At 36.3% G+C, this 20,315-nt stretch overlaps 1 protein-coding gene across 10 annotated transcripts in view; it reads right to left on the bottom strand.

Annotated features, from left to right (window-relative positions):
- The window catches only part of NCOA1 (nuclear receptor coactivator 1), a 264,345-nt gene that overhangs the window by 197,245 nt on the left and 46,785 nt on the right, over positions 1-20,315 (bottom strand). The gene's annotated exons all lie outside the window — the stretch shown is intronic.

Below are 20,315 nucleotides of genomic sequence, written 5' to 3'. Positions count from 1 at the left end.
AATAGTAGTGCTGTATCTTCCCATTCTACCTCAAAGCTAACTCCAAACAGTGGGACTGTGCAGACATCAGAGAATGCTTAAGAAATGTGAGCCCTACTGGCTTTAGTTATTTAAAGCCTAACTGCTTTAGGTTTTACCACCCAGGGTTAAGCTTTCCACTAATATTCCCTTTAGATTACAATGACACAGTGGATCAGGCTCCAGAGACAATCATTACACCACAGGTCAATTCAGGAATCTTGCTAGTTACTTCTACCTGTGGCTCCCACCCCTGTCACCCTTGGGCTTTATTCAAACATAAACCATTGTGACTACCTTTTCTCCTGTTTTCATGCCCACAGTGTTCTCTTTGCTGTCTCAGTCACCGCATGCGTTTCCCAACTGCCGCCCTTCCTTCCAACCTTTTCCACAGGGACCTCTGGAAACCCTTTTTACATAGTAAAACAAAAGACCTCTACATCTTCAACCTTATCACTGAACACTACTTTCAACCACTGGGCTAAATCTGGCTCTTGAAAAGAACCCTCTAGAGTGAAGACTAAGGCCATAGGAATCAACCTTGTCCACAGTAACATTTCCAGATCCTAACTCACAAGCAGTCCCATTCCTTCCCTCAGGGTCATGCCATCTGGCTGTCCTACCCTCTTCTTGACTTTGTCATTCAATATTCCACTCTATCTTTTCTAACCGGGGTCCAGACTCAATCCCTTAGATGCACTCTACCTACATTCATCTTTCCAGTTCTGTGTTATCACCAGTCTCAAAATCTTGGTTGTCACCCAAGCTATCAGTCCAAGTACGTTACTTTCTCTCTTCCACTTCACCACTCTCAAATTCCTAATCCTGGGTCAATTCAATCACCTGCTAGAGAAAAAACACACAACCACGTGGACTGATCCTGCTATAATATTAAGGTCTTCAAATTTAGTTAGACACTGAATGCTATCTATGTCATTAATCAGATCCTTCTCCCATAATGCACACTGCCTTTGTTCCCAAATGTGCAACTCTCCCTCTTCCAGCCCCACCTGGGGTAGAATGGGAAAGGAGTTTTATGTTTTCCTTAACCACTTATATTGTGAAAATACTATTTCTTTCATCTACTTCTAACATTTTTTCAGTCTATCGCTGGCTTTCAATACAAAAGTTTTTCTTTTCACATGGCCAGATTTATCCATCAGTGCATTTTTCACTTTTTATTATTTCTTTGCTTAGAAATTTCTTCCCCTTCAATGATAACAGATAAATACTCTGATTTTCACTTTTCTGTGGGCTAAATTATTTGAATACTTCATTCCAAATGATGTATGGAAAGAGATTTAACTCTGAACTGACCTGTATTCCAAATTGCCAGCTTTCCTAACAACATTAAGTAATTAAGTAAACCACCCCTTGATTTATAAATTTCTTCTTATACATTTCATTTGTCTACAACAAGGTTGATTTCTGGGCTATAATCTATTTACATAATGTAATTATTGTTTCTTTATATGTTTTAATTTGTAATAAGAATATTCTTTGGTATTCTCATCTCCTGTTCTTCCTGCCAATAGTTAGATACATTTTATCAGTTTCCAAGGGTATGCCCAGTAGTTTCATGAGTAAGAAGTGGTTCCCCAGTCCACTCTCAGCGCTCTGTGTTTCTGTTATAGTTGCTGCCTACACACAATGCTCCTTTCTGCTTTGAGGGATCATCCACATTGGGTCTAGACCCGAAACCTTTCTAATCATGCTAGAAAACCAGCTTTTCTATATATTTATTCATCTAGAGCCAGATTCATAAAACCTTGATCTTTGCAATTCTCCATGCTTTGTATTTACCTTTTCATTTGTAAAATCTGATTTATGTAAAATAAAGGTATCTCACACACGATTTTTATTTCATAGGCCAACATATTTTATCAGCTCTAAAGTATTTTTCAAATCTTCCTGTTATCTTTTAAGATTCACATGTTTATTAACTTTAACTTTTCTTAATATATACTACATTCACATGAATCAAAAAAAATCAAAATGATGTAAAAAGGAACATAACATATTTGAGAAGTCTCATTTGTATATCACACATGCAGCTCCCGTTGTCCTTGCTTACTATAGGTTACCACTTTTATTAGTTTCTTGTATGTATATCCTTCTAGTGATTCTTTATGCAAATACACTTAACTGCAAATATAATCTTATTCTTCCTGCCTTCTTACACAAAATATTCGGTTTTGCACCTTATTTTTTTCACTCATTATATCCTGCAGATTTTCCATGTTAGGATATGTTTTATCACTGTTTTCTAAAACTCCATGATATTTCATTGTGTGAATATATACTAGCTTATGTAACCAAGCCCATAGTTCTAAGAAATTAGATTCTACAAATTTAAGTCTTATTTCTGAAAATAATTTAGTTCAAGAGCAATAACTGTACACAGGAAACTACGTGGTATGACTTCACAAATTTTTATTATATTAATAAATGTAAGTTCTCTTGTATATTTCTTTATCTTTTATCTCAAGTTTACTTTATGATCCTACCTAAAATCTATCAACCATAATAGTCATAAACTTTGAAAGTAGAAGGACAGTTCTCAGGTTGAGAGGTCTCGAATTCTGAAAGCTGCTCAACCTCAATGAAGGTTTCAATGGGTCTGCAAAAATGAAATACAGCTGTACAAGAAGCAAAGCAGTTGTACAATTCAAGAAATGTTCTATGCTACTTAGTGGGATCAGGAAAAGCTTCATGGAGGAAGTAGTCCCTTGGGTTCAACCCTAAATGACAAAGTGCTCAAGAGGCAAATGAAGGCAAGAGAAAACATTCAAGAGGGATCCGAATAAGCAGCAGTTTGAAATAGCAAACCCTGTCAAGAACTCTAAGTAGTTCCACTTCCAACTAGAATGCAGAAAGCCACAAAAGAATGTTTTCCCACCCTAGTGAGAAAAAGCGAGATCTATAAAATCAAAACTTCTCTTGAATCTAATAAAGAATTGAAGTCAGAAGGCAACCAAGTAATTTAATACCAAAGAGGGACAAATTCCTCCAGGGAGAGGCTGTACACACAAACTGTTTTACCTTTGGCAGGTCATCAGAAGAAGTGGCCTCCATACACGTACGTAAGAAAAAAAATCAGTTAAGATTTTAACAAATTCTTAAAGACCAAGTATGAACTATTATGTCAGTTAGGAATGGTTGAGAACCCCAGACACAAGGAGAGTTTACGCTCAATTGCAAGTTCTTCTACATGCCTCAACCAGATTCTCGCAAGAAAGATTAGAGGAAGGATAGGAAACCAGAGAAAGCCCTTCATCACTGAAGCAAGTGTGTACAAGGTGATGAGTACAGGCCTGAAGCTCTGCCTGCTTCCCCAACCTGTCCCCTACACAGAGCAAAAGCCTAGAGCCACTGGGGGAAGGACAGAAAACCCTCTCACCCCAGGGTCCAGGCAAAAGTCCACTGCTTCAGAGGAGAACAGAAGCAAAATGCCTCTCCCAGACGGGGAGAAAACACTCTTAAGCTCCCAGACACAGGCAAAGACACATTGATGCTATGAGAAAGTAGAGGCAAAAAAAAACCTCTGCCACTGTGGGGGAGGGGGAGAGGAAAAAGTCTTGGGCAAAGGATCCTGCACCAATACCAACAGAGATGTACTACTACAAGGGAGGGAAAGGATATTCCTGCCCAAGACCAACCACAAATGTATGACAGTGTTTGACCACCACAGGGAAGAGAAAGCAGGAAAGCTAAGAAAGTCCTACCACTGATACCCAGGAATGTAGGGCCTGACCAGGATTGAGTCTGGACCAGAACAAAACAGAACTCTGCCCTGTCCCACAAGCATAGCACTGGGTAACAAGCAACAATAATCTATCACTGGGAGAAAAACAATAACATGAAATCCCTCTGCAAACATATGTGCAAAGACTGTTGAAAGATGAGGGTGATACAGGATCACAGAAAAATCCTGTAGTACCACATGCCACACTCTAAACACAAGGCAACTGCAGCCAAATGGAGAAATGTGAAGCCTTTGGTACACTGAAGGTAATAATGGCCACAAAATCCAAACCCACCTCATTTCAAGATTAGATTGACTCAACCTCTGACAAAAACAGCCTGAGAGAAGAGGATCACTTCAGTCTCTCCTATTCGTCTGTACATGATGATGAGCATTAAATCACAAATTATGAAGCATCCACAAAAGCAAGAAGAAATAACCCTTTGTCAAGAGATAAAGTAATCAACAGAATCAGGACTGATTCATTAATTGAAATTATCAAACATTCTAAAATAACTATGTTAAATGATCTAGTAGAAAAGATGGATAACATGCATAAAAAGATGGAAATTTTCAGCAGTGACATGGAAACTTTAAAAAAGTAAAATAGAAAAGCTAGAAACAACAAAAGAAATTTTGTTTACATTAGAGAAGAAAAATTTCTTTGGCAGCCTCAACAGCAGCCTGACACAGATTAGGAAAGAATCGGTGGACTTAAAGACAGGACGATAGAAATAATACAAAATGAAACCACAGTTTTAAAACACTGAAGGAAAAATACAGTTCAGGGCATCCAAGAGCTGTGGAACTATATCAAAATGTATCACATCCATTTAATTGGAGCCCCAGGAGAAGAAAACAAAAATAATAAGATACAAGAAATACATGAAAAGATAACGGCCAAGAATTTTCCCAAATGAATCTAAGACAACAAACTAGAGAGCAAAAAATCCCAGAGAACCCCAATCATGATAAACACCAAAACGCACACACACAAACAAACATACATGGGTATATCATAGTCAAACTGTAGAAAAACAAAGATAAAAATCTCTAAGACAGAGAAAAAAGAAAGACTACATACAAACAACAAAGATTAAAATTTTCCTTATCTTCAGAAAATTATACAAACCAAAGACAATATTGAATATAATACCTTTCAGGTACTGAAAGAAAAAAGAGCTGAACATAGAATTCTATAACCAGCAAAAATATTTTTGAAAACTGAAGGAAGAAAGAAGGAATTTTTTGACAAATAAAATGAGAGAATTCACTGCCTGCAGACACCAGATATGTTAAAAGAAGTTCTTTAGGTAGCAGTGAAAATTCCCAGGTGAAAATTTGGATCTACAAAAAAGAAATGAAGAGCATTAGAAAGAGAAGGTAAAAATAAAAGACTATTTTTTTCATATTTTATTGATTTTAGAAGGTTACACACGAACTAAAGCAAAAAATGATAATGTAGGGTTAATTACATAGAAATAAAATTTATGGCAACATAGTATAAAGATGGAAGGTAGACAGTTGAAGTATGCTGTATATAAGGTATTACATGACACATGAAGTAGTATAATATTATTTAAAGAAAAAATGTGATTTTAAAAAATGTGAAAAAAAATATTACAAGTTAAAGATATATCTTTTAAACCGTAGAGTAGGGGTTCTCAACCAGGAGCAATCTTGCCCCCTCAGGGACATGTAGCAAAGTGTAGAAACTTTTTTAGTTGTCACAACTAGGTGTGGGGAATGGGTGCTACTGGCATCTGGTAGATAGAGACCAGGGATGCTAAAAATCCTGCAGTGCACACAGGTATCCCCTCCATGACCCAACAACAAAGAATTATCCAACCAAAAAATACCAACGGTGCCAAGGTTAAGAAACCATGACCTAGAGCAACCACAAAAATATGTGTGTGTGTATAAATATACAGAATAAGCCAAGAGTTAGATAAAATGAAATTATGAAAAATGATTAATTCAATAGAAGGCAGAAAAAATAAACAAAAAAGATTCAAAAATAGAAAGCAACTAGCAAGATGGTAGGTTTAAATCCAAACTTTCAATGATTATATTAAATAGAAATTATCGACTGAGCTCTGACTGCCACAGCAACAGTCAGCTCTACCCACCACCAGAGCCTCCCATCAAACCTCTTAGATAGCCTCAACCACCGGAGGGCAGACAGCAGAAGCAAGAAAAACTACAATCCTGCAGCCTGTGGACCAAAAACCACAGTTACAGAAAGATAGACAAGATGAAAAGGCAGAGGGCTATGTACCAGATGAAGGAACAAGAAAAAACCCCAGAAAAACAACTAAATGAAGTGGAGATAGGCAACCTTCCAGAAAAAGAATTCAGAATAACGATAGTGAAGATGATCCAGGACCTCGGAATAAGAATGGAGGCAAAGATTGAGAAGATGCAAGAAATGATTAACAAAGACCTAGAAGAATTAAAGAACAAACAAACAGAGATGACCAATACAATAACTGAAATGAAAACTACACTAGAAGGAATCAATAGCAGAATAACTGAGGCAGAAGAACGGATAAGTGACCTGGAAGACAGAATGGTGGAATTCACTGCTGCGGAACAGACTAAAGAAAAAAGAATGAAAAGAAATGAAGACCGCTTAAGAGACCTCTGGGACAACATTAAACGCAACAACATTCGCATTATAGGGGTCCCAGAAGGTGAAGAGAGAGAGAAAGGACCACAGAAAATATTTGAAGAGATTATAGTCGAAAACTTCCCTAACATGGGAAAGGAAATAGCCACCCAAGTCCAGGAAGCGCAGAGAGTCCCATACAGGATAAACCCAAGGAGAAACACGCCAAGACACATAGTAATCAAAGTGGCAAAAATTAAACACAAAGAAAAATTATTGAAAGCAGCAAGGGAAAAACGACAAATAACATACAAGGGAACTCCCATAAGGTTAACAGCTGATTTCTCAGCAGAAACTCTGCAAGCCAGAAGGGAGTGGCATGATATACTTAAAGTGATGAAAGGGAAGAACCGACAACCAAGATTACTCTACCCGGCAAGGATCTCATTTAGATTTGATGGAGAAATCAAAAGTTTTACAGACAAGCAAAAGCTAAGAGAATTCAGCACCACCAAACCAGCTCTACAACAAATGCTAAAGGAACTTCTCTAAGTGGGAAACACAAGAGAAGTAAAGGACCTACAAAAACAAACCCAAAACAATTAAGAAAATGGTCATAGGAACATACATATCGATAATTACCTTAAACGTGAATGGATTAAATGCCCCAACCAAAAGACATAGACTGGCTGAATGGATACAAAAACAAGACCCATATATATGCTGTCTACAAGAGACCCACTTTAAACCTAGGGACACATACAGACTGAAAGTGAGGGGATGGAAAAAGATATTCCATGCAAATGGAAATCAAAAGAAAGCTGGAGTAGCTATACTCATATCAGATAAAATAGACTTTAAAATAAAGAATGTTACAAGAGACAAGGAAGGACACTACATAATGATCAAGGGATCAATCCAAGAAGAAGATATAACAATTATAAATATATATGCACCCAACATAGGAGCACCTCGATACATAAGGCAACTGCTAACAGCTATAAAAGAGGAAATCGACAGTAACACAATCATAGTGGGGGACTTTAACACCTCACTTACACCAATGGACAGATCATCCAAAATGAAAATAAATAAGGAAACAGAAGCTTTAAATGACACAATAGACCAGATAGATTTAATTGATATATATAGGACATTCCATCCAAAAACAGCAGATTACACGTTCTTCTCAAGTGCGTACGGAACATTCTCCAGGATAGATCACATCTTGGGTCACAAATCAAGCCTCAGTAAATTTAAGAAAATTGAAATCATAACAAGCATCTTTTCTGACCACAACGCTATGAGATTAGAAATGAATTACAGGGAAAAAAATGTAAAAAAGACAAACACATGGAGGCTAAACAATACGTTACTAAATAACCAAGAGATCACTGAAGAAATCAAAGAGGAAATAAAAAAATACCTAGAGACAAATGACAATGAAAACACGACGACCCAAAACCTACGGGATGCAGTGAAAGCAGTTCTAAGAGGGAAGTTTATAGCTATACAAGCCTACCTAAAGAAACAAAAAAATCTCAAATAAACAATCTAACCTTACACCTAAAGAAACTAGAGAAAGAAGAACAAACAAAACCCAAAGTTAGCAGAAGGAAAGAAATCATAAAGATCAGAGCAGAAATAAATGAAATAGAAACAAAGAAAACAATAGCAAAGATCAATAAAACTAAAAGTTGGTTCTTTGAGAAGATAAACAAAATTCATAAGCCATTAGCCAGACTCATCAAGAAAAAGAGGGAGAGGACTCAAATCAATAAAATCAGAAATGAAAAAGGAGAAGTTACAACAGACACTGCAGAAATACAAAGCATCCTAAGAGACTACTACAAGCAACTTTATGCCAATAAAATGGACAACCTGGAAGAAATGGACAGATTCTTAGAAAGGTATAACCTTCTAAGACTGAACCAGGAAGAAACAGAAAATATGAACAGACCAATCACAAGTAATGAAATTGAAACTGTGATTAAAAATCTTCCAACAAACAAAAGCCCAGGACCAGATGGCTTCACAGGTGAACTCTATCAAACATTCAGAGAAGAGCTAACACCTATCCTTCTCAAACTCTTCCAAAAAATTGCAGAGGAAGGAACACTCCCAAACTCATTCAATGAGGCCACCATCACCCTGATACCAAAACCAGACAAAGACACTACAAAAAAAGAAAATTACAGACCAATATCACTGATGAATATACATGCAAAAATCCTCAACAAAATACTAGCAAACAGAATCCAACAACACATTAAAAGGATCATACACCATGATCAAGTGGGATTTATCCCAGGGATGCAAGGATTCTTCAATATACGCAAATCAATCAATGTGATACACCATATTAACAAATTGAAGAATAAAAACCATATGACCATCTCAATAGATGCAGAAAAAGCTTTCGACAAAATTCAACACCCATTTATGATAAAAACTCTCCAGAAAGTGGGCATAGAGGGAAACTACCTCAACATAATAAAGGCCATATATGACAAACCCACAGCAAACATCATTCTCAATGTTGAAAAACTGAAAGCATTTCCTCTAAGATCAGGAACGAGACAAGGATGTCCACTCTCACCACTATTATTCAACATAGTTCTGGAAGTCCTAGCCACGGCAATCAGAGAAGAAAAAGAAATAAAAGGAATACAAATTGGAAAAGAAGAAGTAAAACTGTCACTGTTTGCGGATGACATGATACTATACATAGAGAATCCTAAAACTGCCACCAGAAAACTGCTAGAGCTAATTAATGAATATGGTAAAGTTGCAGGATACAAAATTAATGCACAGAAATCTCTTGCATTCCTATACACTAATGATGAAAAATCTGAAAGAGAAATTATGGAAACACTCCCATTTACCATTGCAACAAAAAGAATAAAATACCTAGGAATAAACCTACCTAGGGAGACAAAAGACCTGCATGCAGAAAACTATAAGACACTGATGAAAGAAATTAAAGATGATACCAACAGATGGAGAGATATACCATGTTCTTGGATTGGAAGAATCAACATTGTGAAAATGAGTATACTACCCAAAGCAATCTACAGATTCAATGCAATCCCTATCAAATTACCAATGGCATTTTTTACGGAGCTAGAACAAATCATCTTAAAATTTGTATGGAGACACAAAAGACCCCGAATAGCCAAAGCGGTCTTGAGGCAAAAAAATGGAGCTGGAGGAATCAGACTCCCTGACTTCAGACTATACTACAAAGCTACAGTAATCAAGACAATATGGTACTGGCACAAAAACAGAAACATAGATCAATGGAACAAGATAGAAAGCCCAGAGATTAACCCACGCACCTATGGTCAACTAATCTATGACAAAGGAGGCAAAGATATACAATGGAGAAAAGACAGTCTCTTCAATAAGTGGTGCTGGGAAAACTGGACAGCTACATGTAAAAGAATGAAATTAGAATACTCCCTAACACCATACACAAAAATAAACTCAAAATGGATTAGAGACCTAAATATAAGACTGGACACTATAAAACTCTTAGAGGAAAACATAGGAAGAACACTCTTTGACATAAATCACAGCAAGATCTTTTTTGATCCACCTCCTAGAGTAATGGAAATAAAAACAAAAATAAACAAGTGGGACCTAATGAAACTTCAAAGCTTTTGCACAGCAAAGGAAACCATAAACAAGACGAAAAGACAACCCTCAGAATGGGAGAAAATATTTGCAAACGAATCAATGGACAAAGGATTAATCTCCAAAATATATAAACAGCTCAATATTAAAGAAACAAACACCCCAATCCAAAAATGGGCAGAAGACCTAAATAGACATTTCTCCAAAGAAGACATACAGAGGGCCACGAAGCACATGAAAAGATGCTCAACATCACTAATTATTAGAGAAATGCAAATCAAAACTACAATGAGGTATCACCTCACTCCTGTTAGAATGGGCATCATCAGAAAATCAACAAACAACAAATGCTGGAGAGGGTGTGGAGAAAAGGGAACCCTCTTGCACTGTTGGTGGGAATGTAAATTGATACAGCCACTATGGAGAACAATATGGAGGTTCCTTAAAAAACTAAAAATAGAATTACCATATGACCCAGCAATCCCACTACTGGGCATATACCCAGAGAAAACCGTAATTCAAAAAGACACATGCACCCAAATGTTCATTGCAGCACTATTTACAATAGCCAGGTCATGGAAGCAACCTAAATGCCCATCAACAGACGAATGGAGAAAGAAGTGGTGGTACATATATACAATGGAATATTACTCAGCCATAAAAAGGAACGAAATTGAGTCATTTGTTGAGACGTGGATGGATCTAGAGACTGTCATACAGAGTGACGTAAGTCAGAAAGAGAAAAACAAATATCGTATAGTAATGCATGTATGTGGAACCTAGAAAAATGGTACAGATGAGCCAGTTTGCAGGGCAGAAGTTGAGACACAGATGTAGAGAATGGACATATGGACACCAAGGGGGGAAAACTGCGGTGGGGTGGGGATGGTGGTGTGCTGAATTGGGTGATTGGGATTGACATGTATACACTGATATGTACAAAATTGATGCCTAATAAGAACCTGCTGTATAAAACAACAAACAAAACAACTAATACTAAACTTTCATTGGATTATTTGTATGGAAATATGTTAATATAAATGTTTCAGACATTACATGAAATTTCTAAAAATCTTATATTTGTATTTGTAGGGAAATATGTATGGAAATATGTTAATATAAAGGTTTCAGACATTATATGAAATATCTGAAAATCTTATATTTGTATTTGTATGGAAATATGTTAATATAAATGTTTCAGACATTACATGAAAAAAAAAAAAAGAAATTATCTAAACACCCAATTAAAAGATAGAGATTATCAGATCAAATTTTACAAACAAAATCCAATCGTATGCTATCCACGAGACACTTTATATACAAAGACATAGGTTAAAAGTAAAAGGAGGGGAAGGAAAGACAGCATGGCTGTATTTATATCTGAAAAAGCAGACCTCAGAATAAGGAATATCACCAGTGATAAAGAGGGACACTACTTAACGATAAAGGATCAATTCATGACAAAACTGTAAGGAGATTAGACAAATCCACAATTACAGTTGTAGACATTAATACTCCTCTGTTATTAATCAACAGAACAAGAAAACAGAAAATCACTAAGCTATAGAAAACCTGAAAATACTATCAACTGACTTGACCTAATTGGATATTTATAGAACAGTTTACACAACAAGAACAGAAAATGCATTATTTTCAAGGGTACATGGAACATTCACCAAGAAAGACCATATTCTGGGCCATAAAACAAAGCTCAAAATATTTAAAAGAATTTAAATTAAATAATGCATTTTCTCTGACCAAAACAGAATTAAGTTAGAATCAATAACTGAAAGATAGATTAAGAATTATCAAAGGTTGGAAATTAAACAACACAATTCTAAATAACCCAAAGATTAAAAAGAGAAATTAAAAAACACTTTTAATTGAATTAAAAGTAAAGTAGAACATATCAAAATTTGTGGGATACCACTAAAGCAGTTCTTAGAGAAAAACTTACAGCATAAAACATAAACTGCTTATATTAGAAAACAAAAGTCTTGCATCAATAATCTAAGCCTCCACCTTAAGTAGAAAAAGAAGAGCAAATTAAACACAAAGGAATTAGAAGAAATGAAACTAAAAACAAAAAGCAATAGAGAAAATTTATGAAACTGAAATGTAGTTCTTTGAGAATTTCAATAGCACTGAATAAACTTCTGGCCAGAGAGAGAGAGAGAGAAGTCACAAATTAACTATACCAAGAATGAAAAGAGGATGGCACTAGAAATTGTACAGATATTAAAAGGATAATAAGAGAATATTATGAGCTACTTTATGGCAATAAATTCTACAACTTTGATAAAATGTACCAAGTCCTTGGAAGTTTGAATACAAACTACCAAGTTCACTCAAGAAATTAAATAACAATAGCTCTCAATATACTAAGAAAATTTAATTCATAATTTAAAATCTTCCCACGAAGAAAGTTCCATGACAAATGGCTTCCTTGGTAAATTCTACCAGCATCTAAGGAAGAAATCATAACAATAATACATAAATTTTCCAGAAATAAATGAAGAGAAAACACTTCCCAATTCATCTTATGAGGACAGCATAACTCTGATATAAAAGTCAGACAAAAAAAAAACAGTAAGAAAAATAAATTACAGACCAATATCCTTTCATGAACATAGACACAAAATATCTTAACCAAATATTAGAAAAATGAATCTAGCAATATACAAAAAGGAATATATATCATGACCAAATAGCATTTATCCCAGGAATGCAATATTAGTTCAATATGAAAAAAAAAATCCATCAATGTAATTCAGCATATCAATAGACTAAAATATAAGCAATCACCTTCACAGATGCAAAAAAAATTTAGGAAAAACCCACAATCATTCATGATTCAAAACTCAGAAAACTAGGAACAGAAGGGAACGTCCTCAGCCTAAGACATGAATTTACAACAAATCTAAAGCTAATAATATCAAACATAATCATGAAAGACTAAATGCTTTCCCTCTAAGACCAGGAACAAGGCAAGAACATCTGCTCTCACCACTCCTATTCAACAATGCACTGTACTGTCAGTACAATAATGCAAGAAAATGAAGTAAAAGCCTAGAGATGAAAAAAAAAACAAAAAGAAACAAACAAAACTGTCTTTTTTCCACAAGTGACAGGACTGTCTATATAGAAAATCCCAAAGAATCTACTACTGAAACTAAATTTGCTTAGAATTTGGCAAAATTGCAGGATACAAAGTCAACATATAAAATTCAATTGTATTTCTATATGGCAGCAATTAATAATTAGAAATAAATTAACAAAACAGTAGCAATTACATTAGCCTCAAAAAAGAAAGATATAGTATAAATATAACAAAATAAATGGAAAATTCCTGTGCTCAAAACTACAAAACACCAAGTGAGAAATCAAAGACCTCAATAAATGGAAGTATACTGTTTTCAAAGATCAATCAATGTTAATATATCAATTCTCCTCGAATTAGTGTATAGATTTAACATAAATCACAATTGAAATCCCCCTAGGCGGGACTTCCCTGGTGGCCCAGTGGATAAGAATCCGCCTGCCAATGCAGGGGACACGGGTTCGAGCCCTGGTCTGGGAAGATCCCACATGCCGCAGAACAACTAAGCCCGTGCACCACAACTACTGAGCCTGCGCTCTAGAGCCGGTGAGCCACAACTACAGAAGCCCCTGCGTCTAGAGCCCGTGCTCCGTAACAAGAGAAACCACCGCAATGAGAAGGCCGTGCACCACAAAGAAGCCACAACTAGAGAAAGCCCACGCAGCAACAAAGACACAACGCAACCAAAAATAAATAAATAAAAAGAAAAAAAATCCTACGAGGATTTTTTAAATAAAAACTGGTTAGCTGACTCTAAAATTTATATGGAAATGCACAGAACCTATAATGCTAAAAATAATTCTAAAAAAAAGAACTACGCTGGAAATTTTATACTACCTGATTTCAATACTTTCCTTTTTTTTTTTTTTTAAATGAAGATCTTTTTATTCTTGACCTGCAATTTTTTTGTTGTTTTTGGCCACGCCATGCATTATGAGGGATCTTAGTTCCCCAACCAGGCATTGAACCCATGCCCCATGCAGTGGGAGCAGAGAGTCTTAACCACTGGACTGCCACGGAAGTCCCTCAATACTTTCTATAGAGCTATAGTCATCAAGACATTATAATTCTGGTATAAGGATAAACATACAGATCAATGGAACAGAAGAGACAGTCCAGAAATAGATCTGTTATGGTCAATTGATTTGATTTTCAACAAAAGTACCATGGTAATTCAATGGAAAAAGAACTGTCTTTATAACAACTAGTGCTAGAACAAATGACAATCCATATGGGGAAAAAAAAAAAAAGAACCTCAACCCACATCTCACATCTTATATAAAAATTAATAGACCTAGAGATTTCCTTGGTGGGCCAGTGGGTAAGACTTCGAGCTCCCTATGCAGTGGGCCCAGTTTGATCCCTGGTTGGGAAACTAGATCCCACATGCATGCCGCAACTAAGAGTCCACATGCCACAACTAAAGATCCTGCATGCTGCAACTAAAAGATCCCACATGCCACAACTAAGACCTGGCGCAGCCAAGATAAACAAATAAATAAATATTTTTTAAAAAATTAATAGACAAATATTTTAAAATACAAAACTATAAAATTTCTAAAGGAAAACATAGGAGAAAATTTGGGGGATGCTAGGTTAGCCCAGAGGTTGACAAACTTTTTCTGTAAACGGTCAGACAGTAAATATTTTAGGCTTTATGGGCTATATCATCTCGTTGCAAAGACTAAACTCTGTCCTGTAGCATGAAAGCAGCTATAGAGAACATGGAAACAAACAGGCATAGCCATGTTCCAATAAAACTTTATTTGCAAAAACAAGCAGTGGGCTGAATCAGCTGTAGTTTGCCAACACCTGAGTTAGGCAGTTTTTAGATATGACACAAAAAGCATGGACCATAAAAGAAAAAATTGAGATACTGCACTCCTGTTAAGAACAGAACTTAACAGTTCTGATAAGAACTTCTGTTCTTCCATAGACAGTGTTATGAAAATGTAAAGACAAGCCACAAACTTGGAGAAAATATCTGCAAGACAAATATCTGATAACTTGTTTCCAGAATATAAAAGAAACCTTCAGTACAATAATAAGAAAATAAACAGTCCAGTAAAAACAATGGGCAAAGTATTTGGACAATGCAAAAATGACAACTCTAACAAGCAGCCTGCTGATATGGTACATGTGTTTAATCTTTCCTACTGGCCTTTAGGCTCCTGTCTGAATGGAACACCCAACATTCTGCCTTACACAAGAAGATAACCAACAAATAAAATAAAACTGTCAGAGCATTTTTTAAGCTAAGTTTTAGAGTAGTTAATACATGTACCCGGTATAAAAAGTAAATTGTACTAACAGGCTATGGTGAATAGAAAGTCCCCCCTAGTCATCCAGCTCCCTTCCCTTGCTTACTGTGTACTCATTCGTATTCTATACATTAAAAAGCATTTATATGTATTTTTAATGAAAGTGATGGCATACTATACAGCTTCTCATCATGATTTTTTTTAACTTAATGTGTTTTAGAACTTACTTCATATCATTCCTTATAGAATTCCCTCCTGCTCTTTTAACAATTTCAATGATATTCTATCATATGAATACATCATGATTTGTTAAACCAGTTTCTCACTGACAGACTCATATGTTGTTTCCAGTATTTTTCCATTACTGACAATGCTCTAAAGAATATCTGTGTACTCATGAAGTAGAATTACTTTCTGAGTCAAAGACTATCTGAATTTTAAATTATGGTACCCTTTGCTAGAACTGTGCTCCACACAGTTTGTCAGGGCTTAAAAAATATACATGGACATGTGTCAGTAAACCTTCCAGATCAGAGAAACTAAGATTTTCAGCTTTAAATAATCCAAGATACTTGTTAAGCCCAGATAAATTTAGAGTGAGTGACAATGACAAGAGTGAGACTTAGCATGGCCCCTCATTACCCCCAATTTTTTCTACTAAATTAAGGTAATAATTTTTATTTAATATGTATAATCTAATTTCTAAGAGGACTTGAATTGGTTACAAGTTAAGACACAAGGTAAAGAGGATTAATCACAATAAAACTTTGTAAATAAAATTAAAAATTAAGATACTGTGGTAGTTAGTTGGTATGGCCACATAATAGCCTCCAAAGATGGCTGCCATCAAGTCCTTCCCTCTCTCTGTACGCGTCACTCCACCCATGAGGATATGATGCTTATACCCCAGTTCCTTGAATCTTGGCTGGCCTTGTGACTTGCTTTGACCAACAGTGACCAAAAGTGACATTCTGAAACTCCACAGACCAGAAGGACTGACAGTTTCCCCTTTCTCCCTCTTGGAAGCAAGAGGCCATGTAAGAAATCTGAATACCCTGAAATTATCACGCTGGTGAGAGGCCACGTGGAGGCACGCCAAAGTGCCAGACATGTGAGTGAAGCCTCCTTCCAGCCCAGCTAGCAGCTGAGTGAATGCACCCAGCTGATGCCACACAGAGCAGAAGAATCCCCTAGCCAAGCCCTGACCAAATTCCTGACCCACAGAACTGTAAAAATAATAAATCAATGCCGTTTTAAGCCACTAAGTTTGGGAGTGATTCGTTAAATGACAATAGGCAACTGAAACAGACACTATCAAATTCATAATATCAGCACATTATAAACAATGAGTGTCAAATTTGGGTCCATGTTTCCAGGGTTGTAAGTTTTCATCTCTGATAAGAAGAAAACATGTAAATTTTGTATCTGAACTGTATGTACTTGAAAAAGAACAATGAACCTAGTGGACTATAGTTTCAAACATAATTTTAGAAAATGCACATCATTCAAATGATGTTGCTTATAGATATATTTATAGACAGACGGCATATCATTAAATCAGAATCAGTACAGGCATTTTCATGTTGGGGGAGACTGAGGTGACATGATCTTGATACTTTTGTTCTCTGAAGACCTAATACAAGAAATTAGATGAATACATAATTAAAATATTCATTAAACTATCTTCTCATATCTGATACTTTAAGTGAGCTTTTGATAGACACTAAATAGCTGTCAGTTTGTGATTAAATCTTCTAATAAGAACATACAGAATACTCTATAAGATTGGTTAAGGTTAGAGTCATACACATTAATAGCCCAAAAATCTACCTTTCCCCTAGAACAGCTCCCACTGAGATCACAAATATTCTTTAATGTTATAGCCCATGAAAATGCCTTAGTCCATAACTTATTTAACCTTAAACAGCATCTGCATAAATAACCATTCCCTTTCAGTCACTAAGTACAGCACACACTCAAAGCCTAGGGAGTTAAGTTCCACCTCCTTGAGGGAGGGAAGTGTCTGCATAAATTACCTGGAGCTCTTCTGTATGGGATAAATAAGTGAGGGACACTTACTTATTCAATCATTTAGGGTTATAATCCAATACTGTGTTATTTATTTTGTTATTCAAACTGATCCAGCTTTGGTCATCTGATGCTCTTTCAGGTTGCCTCCTGTATCCTTTTGCCAAGCCCCATCCTTTTGGCTTTTGAGTATTTTCTTACCTTCTAGCTCTACAAAATGTTCCAGGTTCATCTTGCATATTCCCTGCGCCAGTCCTAGAATCAACTGTTTTCCAAGAAGCTTAGTTTTTTTAATTGGAAAAATGGTATCAGAAATCAAGATCTTGGTGCTAGGTGTGCATAACGCTACTGCGGTGTCATTGCTTCTAGGCCCTTTTAGTAGACAGAGTTAGGAAATATATGTCTGTATACTTGGCCATATATACATACATATCTATAATTGTTTCTGTATCCATATCTATATTAACCTAAACGTGAGTTCATCCTGATTTCTCTAACTCTAATCTAGTACCGTGTGATTTGTTCTAGCCTTCCCCTTGCCATGGTTGTCCGTAACCTCACTCACCAAAAGTGAGAAACCTGGCTCCCACAATTCACCATCCATTTACTTATTTAATACCAGTATACATGTACAGTGGTTTCAGATTTGTTAGCCCACACTCTCCTGAATTTTTTTAATCATTATGTAAGTTTTAGGTGTATCTCCTGAATTTTTGTCCTACTTTTTTAGCCATTCCTTCTAAAAGTCTTATTAGAAGAATCCTGGGCTTCCTTGGTGGCGCAGTGGTTGAGAATCTGCCTGCCAACGCAGGGGACACAGGCTCGAGCCCTGGTCTGGGAAGATCCCACATGCCGCGGAGCAACTGGGCCCGTGAGCCACACCTACTGAGCCTGCGCGTCTGGAGCCTGTGCTCCGCAACAGGAGAGGCCGCGACAGTGAGGGGCCCGCGCACCGCGATGAAGAGTGGCCCCCACTTGCCGCGACTAGAGAAAGCCGTCGCACAGAAATGAGGACCCAACACAGCCAAAAATAAATAAATAAATAAATAAAAATTAAAAAAAAAAAAAAGAAGAATCCTCATTTTAGATGTATGTGTTCTAAGATCTTTCACCTAAATCTCTTCTCTCTCTGTACCTTCTATCAGGGTGATCTTTCATATCCATGATTTTAGTTACCTTCCAAATGCTGATATTTTCCAAATCAGTATCTCCAGCCCAGATCTCTCTCCTAAACTTCAAACCCATTTATCTAACTATCTACCGGATCTCAACTTAGGTGTCCCATAGGCACCTCAAACTTCCTTAGTCTTCCCCTCCACGGTTTCTCTAATAAATGGCACCATCATCAACTACCTATTGCACAAGCCAGAGGTTTAGGGATCATGTCTGTCTTCTTCCCTCTACATTTTCCTAATATCCAACCACCAAAGCCTACCGCGAAAGACTAAATCTTCCTCAAGTCCTTCTACTTCTCTCCATCCCATGACCCTACCATAGCCAGCCCAACATCACCTCTAACCTAGAAATATTTATTGTTAGAACAAATGAATAAATAAGACAACTCTCTAACTGATCTTACTACCTTCAATTTTACTGGCTCTAATTCGATATTTTCCACACCATAACCTGAGTGATCTATATAAAAAACAAACCAGATCATATCACTTTTTCATGATTAAAATCTTTTAATAGTTCCCCACTTCTCTCAAAATAAAGCCCAACTGCTTCGATATTATTTTCAAGATTTTGTGTGATACTGTCCCTAGTTACCTCTCTGGTGTCATCTGTTCCTTTCTCTCACTTTGTATTCTCTGCAATCAACTAATCTGAAATCTGCTCAATTTCTTTCTCCTGTGTTATCTCAGATGTTCCTTCTTCAGAAAGCCATCTCTGCCTCTCCCCCAAATCTGGGTTAAGTGCTCCTGCTCTATTCTGACATTCTATCGTGTAGGCTATCCACTGGAGCGTCCACTGCACTGCATTGTAACGACCCGGTTATTTCTTGTATTGGTTGCCAGGCTGTAGGCTCCATCAGGGCAAAAAAATCACATTACCTTGTTTTTCACTGTACCCTCAGTCTAGCTCTCTGCCTAATACATAGTAGGAACACAGTAAATGCTTAAAATAAATACTTTTGAGTTTCTATTTTTGTTATTTCTGTACCTTAGATGTAATGACTATATTACAGGTAATCAAAATGAAGTATCTTCTGTATGTACAAAGTTTAATATCAATCTGTTAAATCAAGTTTACTAACTATATTATTCTACAGAGTATTTCCTTGGACTTTTTTTTTTTTTTCAGAAAAAGTACAAAGCTAGTATAATTTCTGAAACCATGTCTGTCTTGAAATCTCTCTTTTGCCTTTTTATGTAAATGACAGTGTGGTAAGGTATAAAACTCTGAGGATAAATCCTTTTCCCTCACAACACTGTAGATACTGTAGTAGTTACCAAACTCTAAAACAGGAATCAATACTATTTGGTGATTAAATTTTCACTAGTCCTCAGTACAATCAAAAAAGATGACAGTGTTGTTGGTGGGAATGTAAAGTGGTGCAGCCACTAGGGAAAACAGTACGGAGGTTCCTCAAAACACTAAAAATAGAGTTGCCATATGATCCAACAATCCCACTCCTGGGCATATATCCGGACAACACTATAATTAGAAAAGATAGATGCACCCCTATGTTCATAGAAGCACTATTTACAAGCCAAGACATGGAAACAACCTAAATGTCCATCGACAGATGAATGGATAAGTAAGATGTGGTATATACATACAATGGATACTACTCAGCCACAAAAAACAATGAAATAATGCCATTTGCAGCAATATGGATGGACCTAGAGATTATCATACTAAGTGAAGTAAGTCAGACAAATACCATATGATATCACTTATATGTGGAATCTAAAA

Source organism: Eschrichtius robustus, chromosome 15 (genome assembly GCF_028021215.1).
Source record: "Eschrichtius robustus isolate mEscRob2 chromosome 15, mEscRob2.pri, whole genome shotgun sequence".
NCBI classification, from domain to species: domain Eukaryota; kingdom Metazoa; phylum Chordata; class Mammalia; order Artiodactyla; family Eschrichtiidae; genus Eschrichtius; species Eschrichtius robustus.
Note: the sequence above shows the minus strand (reverse complement) of the source record. Positions and strands in the feature narration are given on the sequence as shown.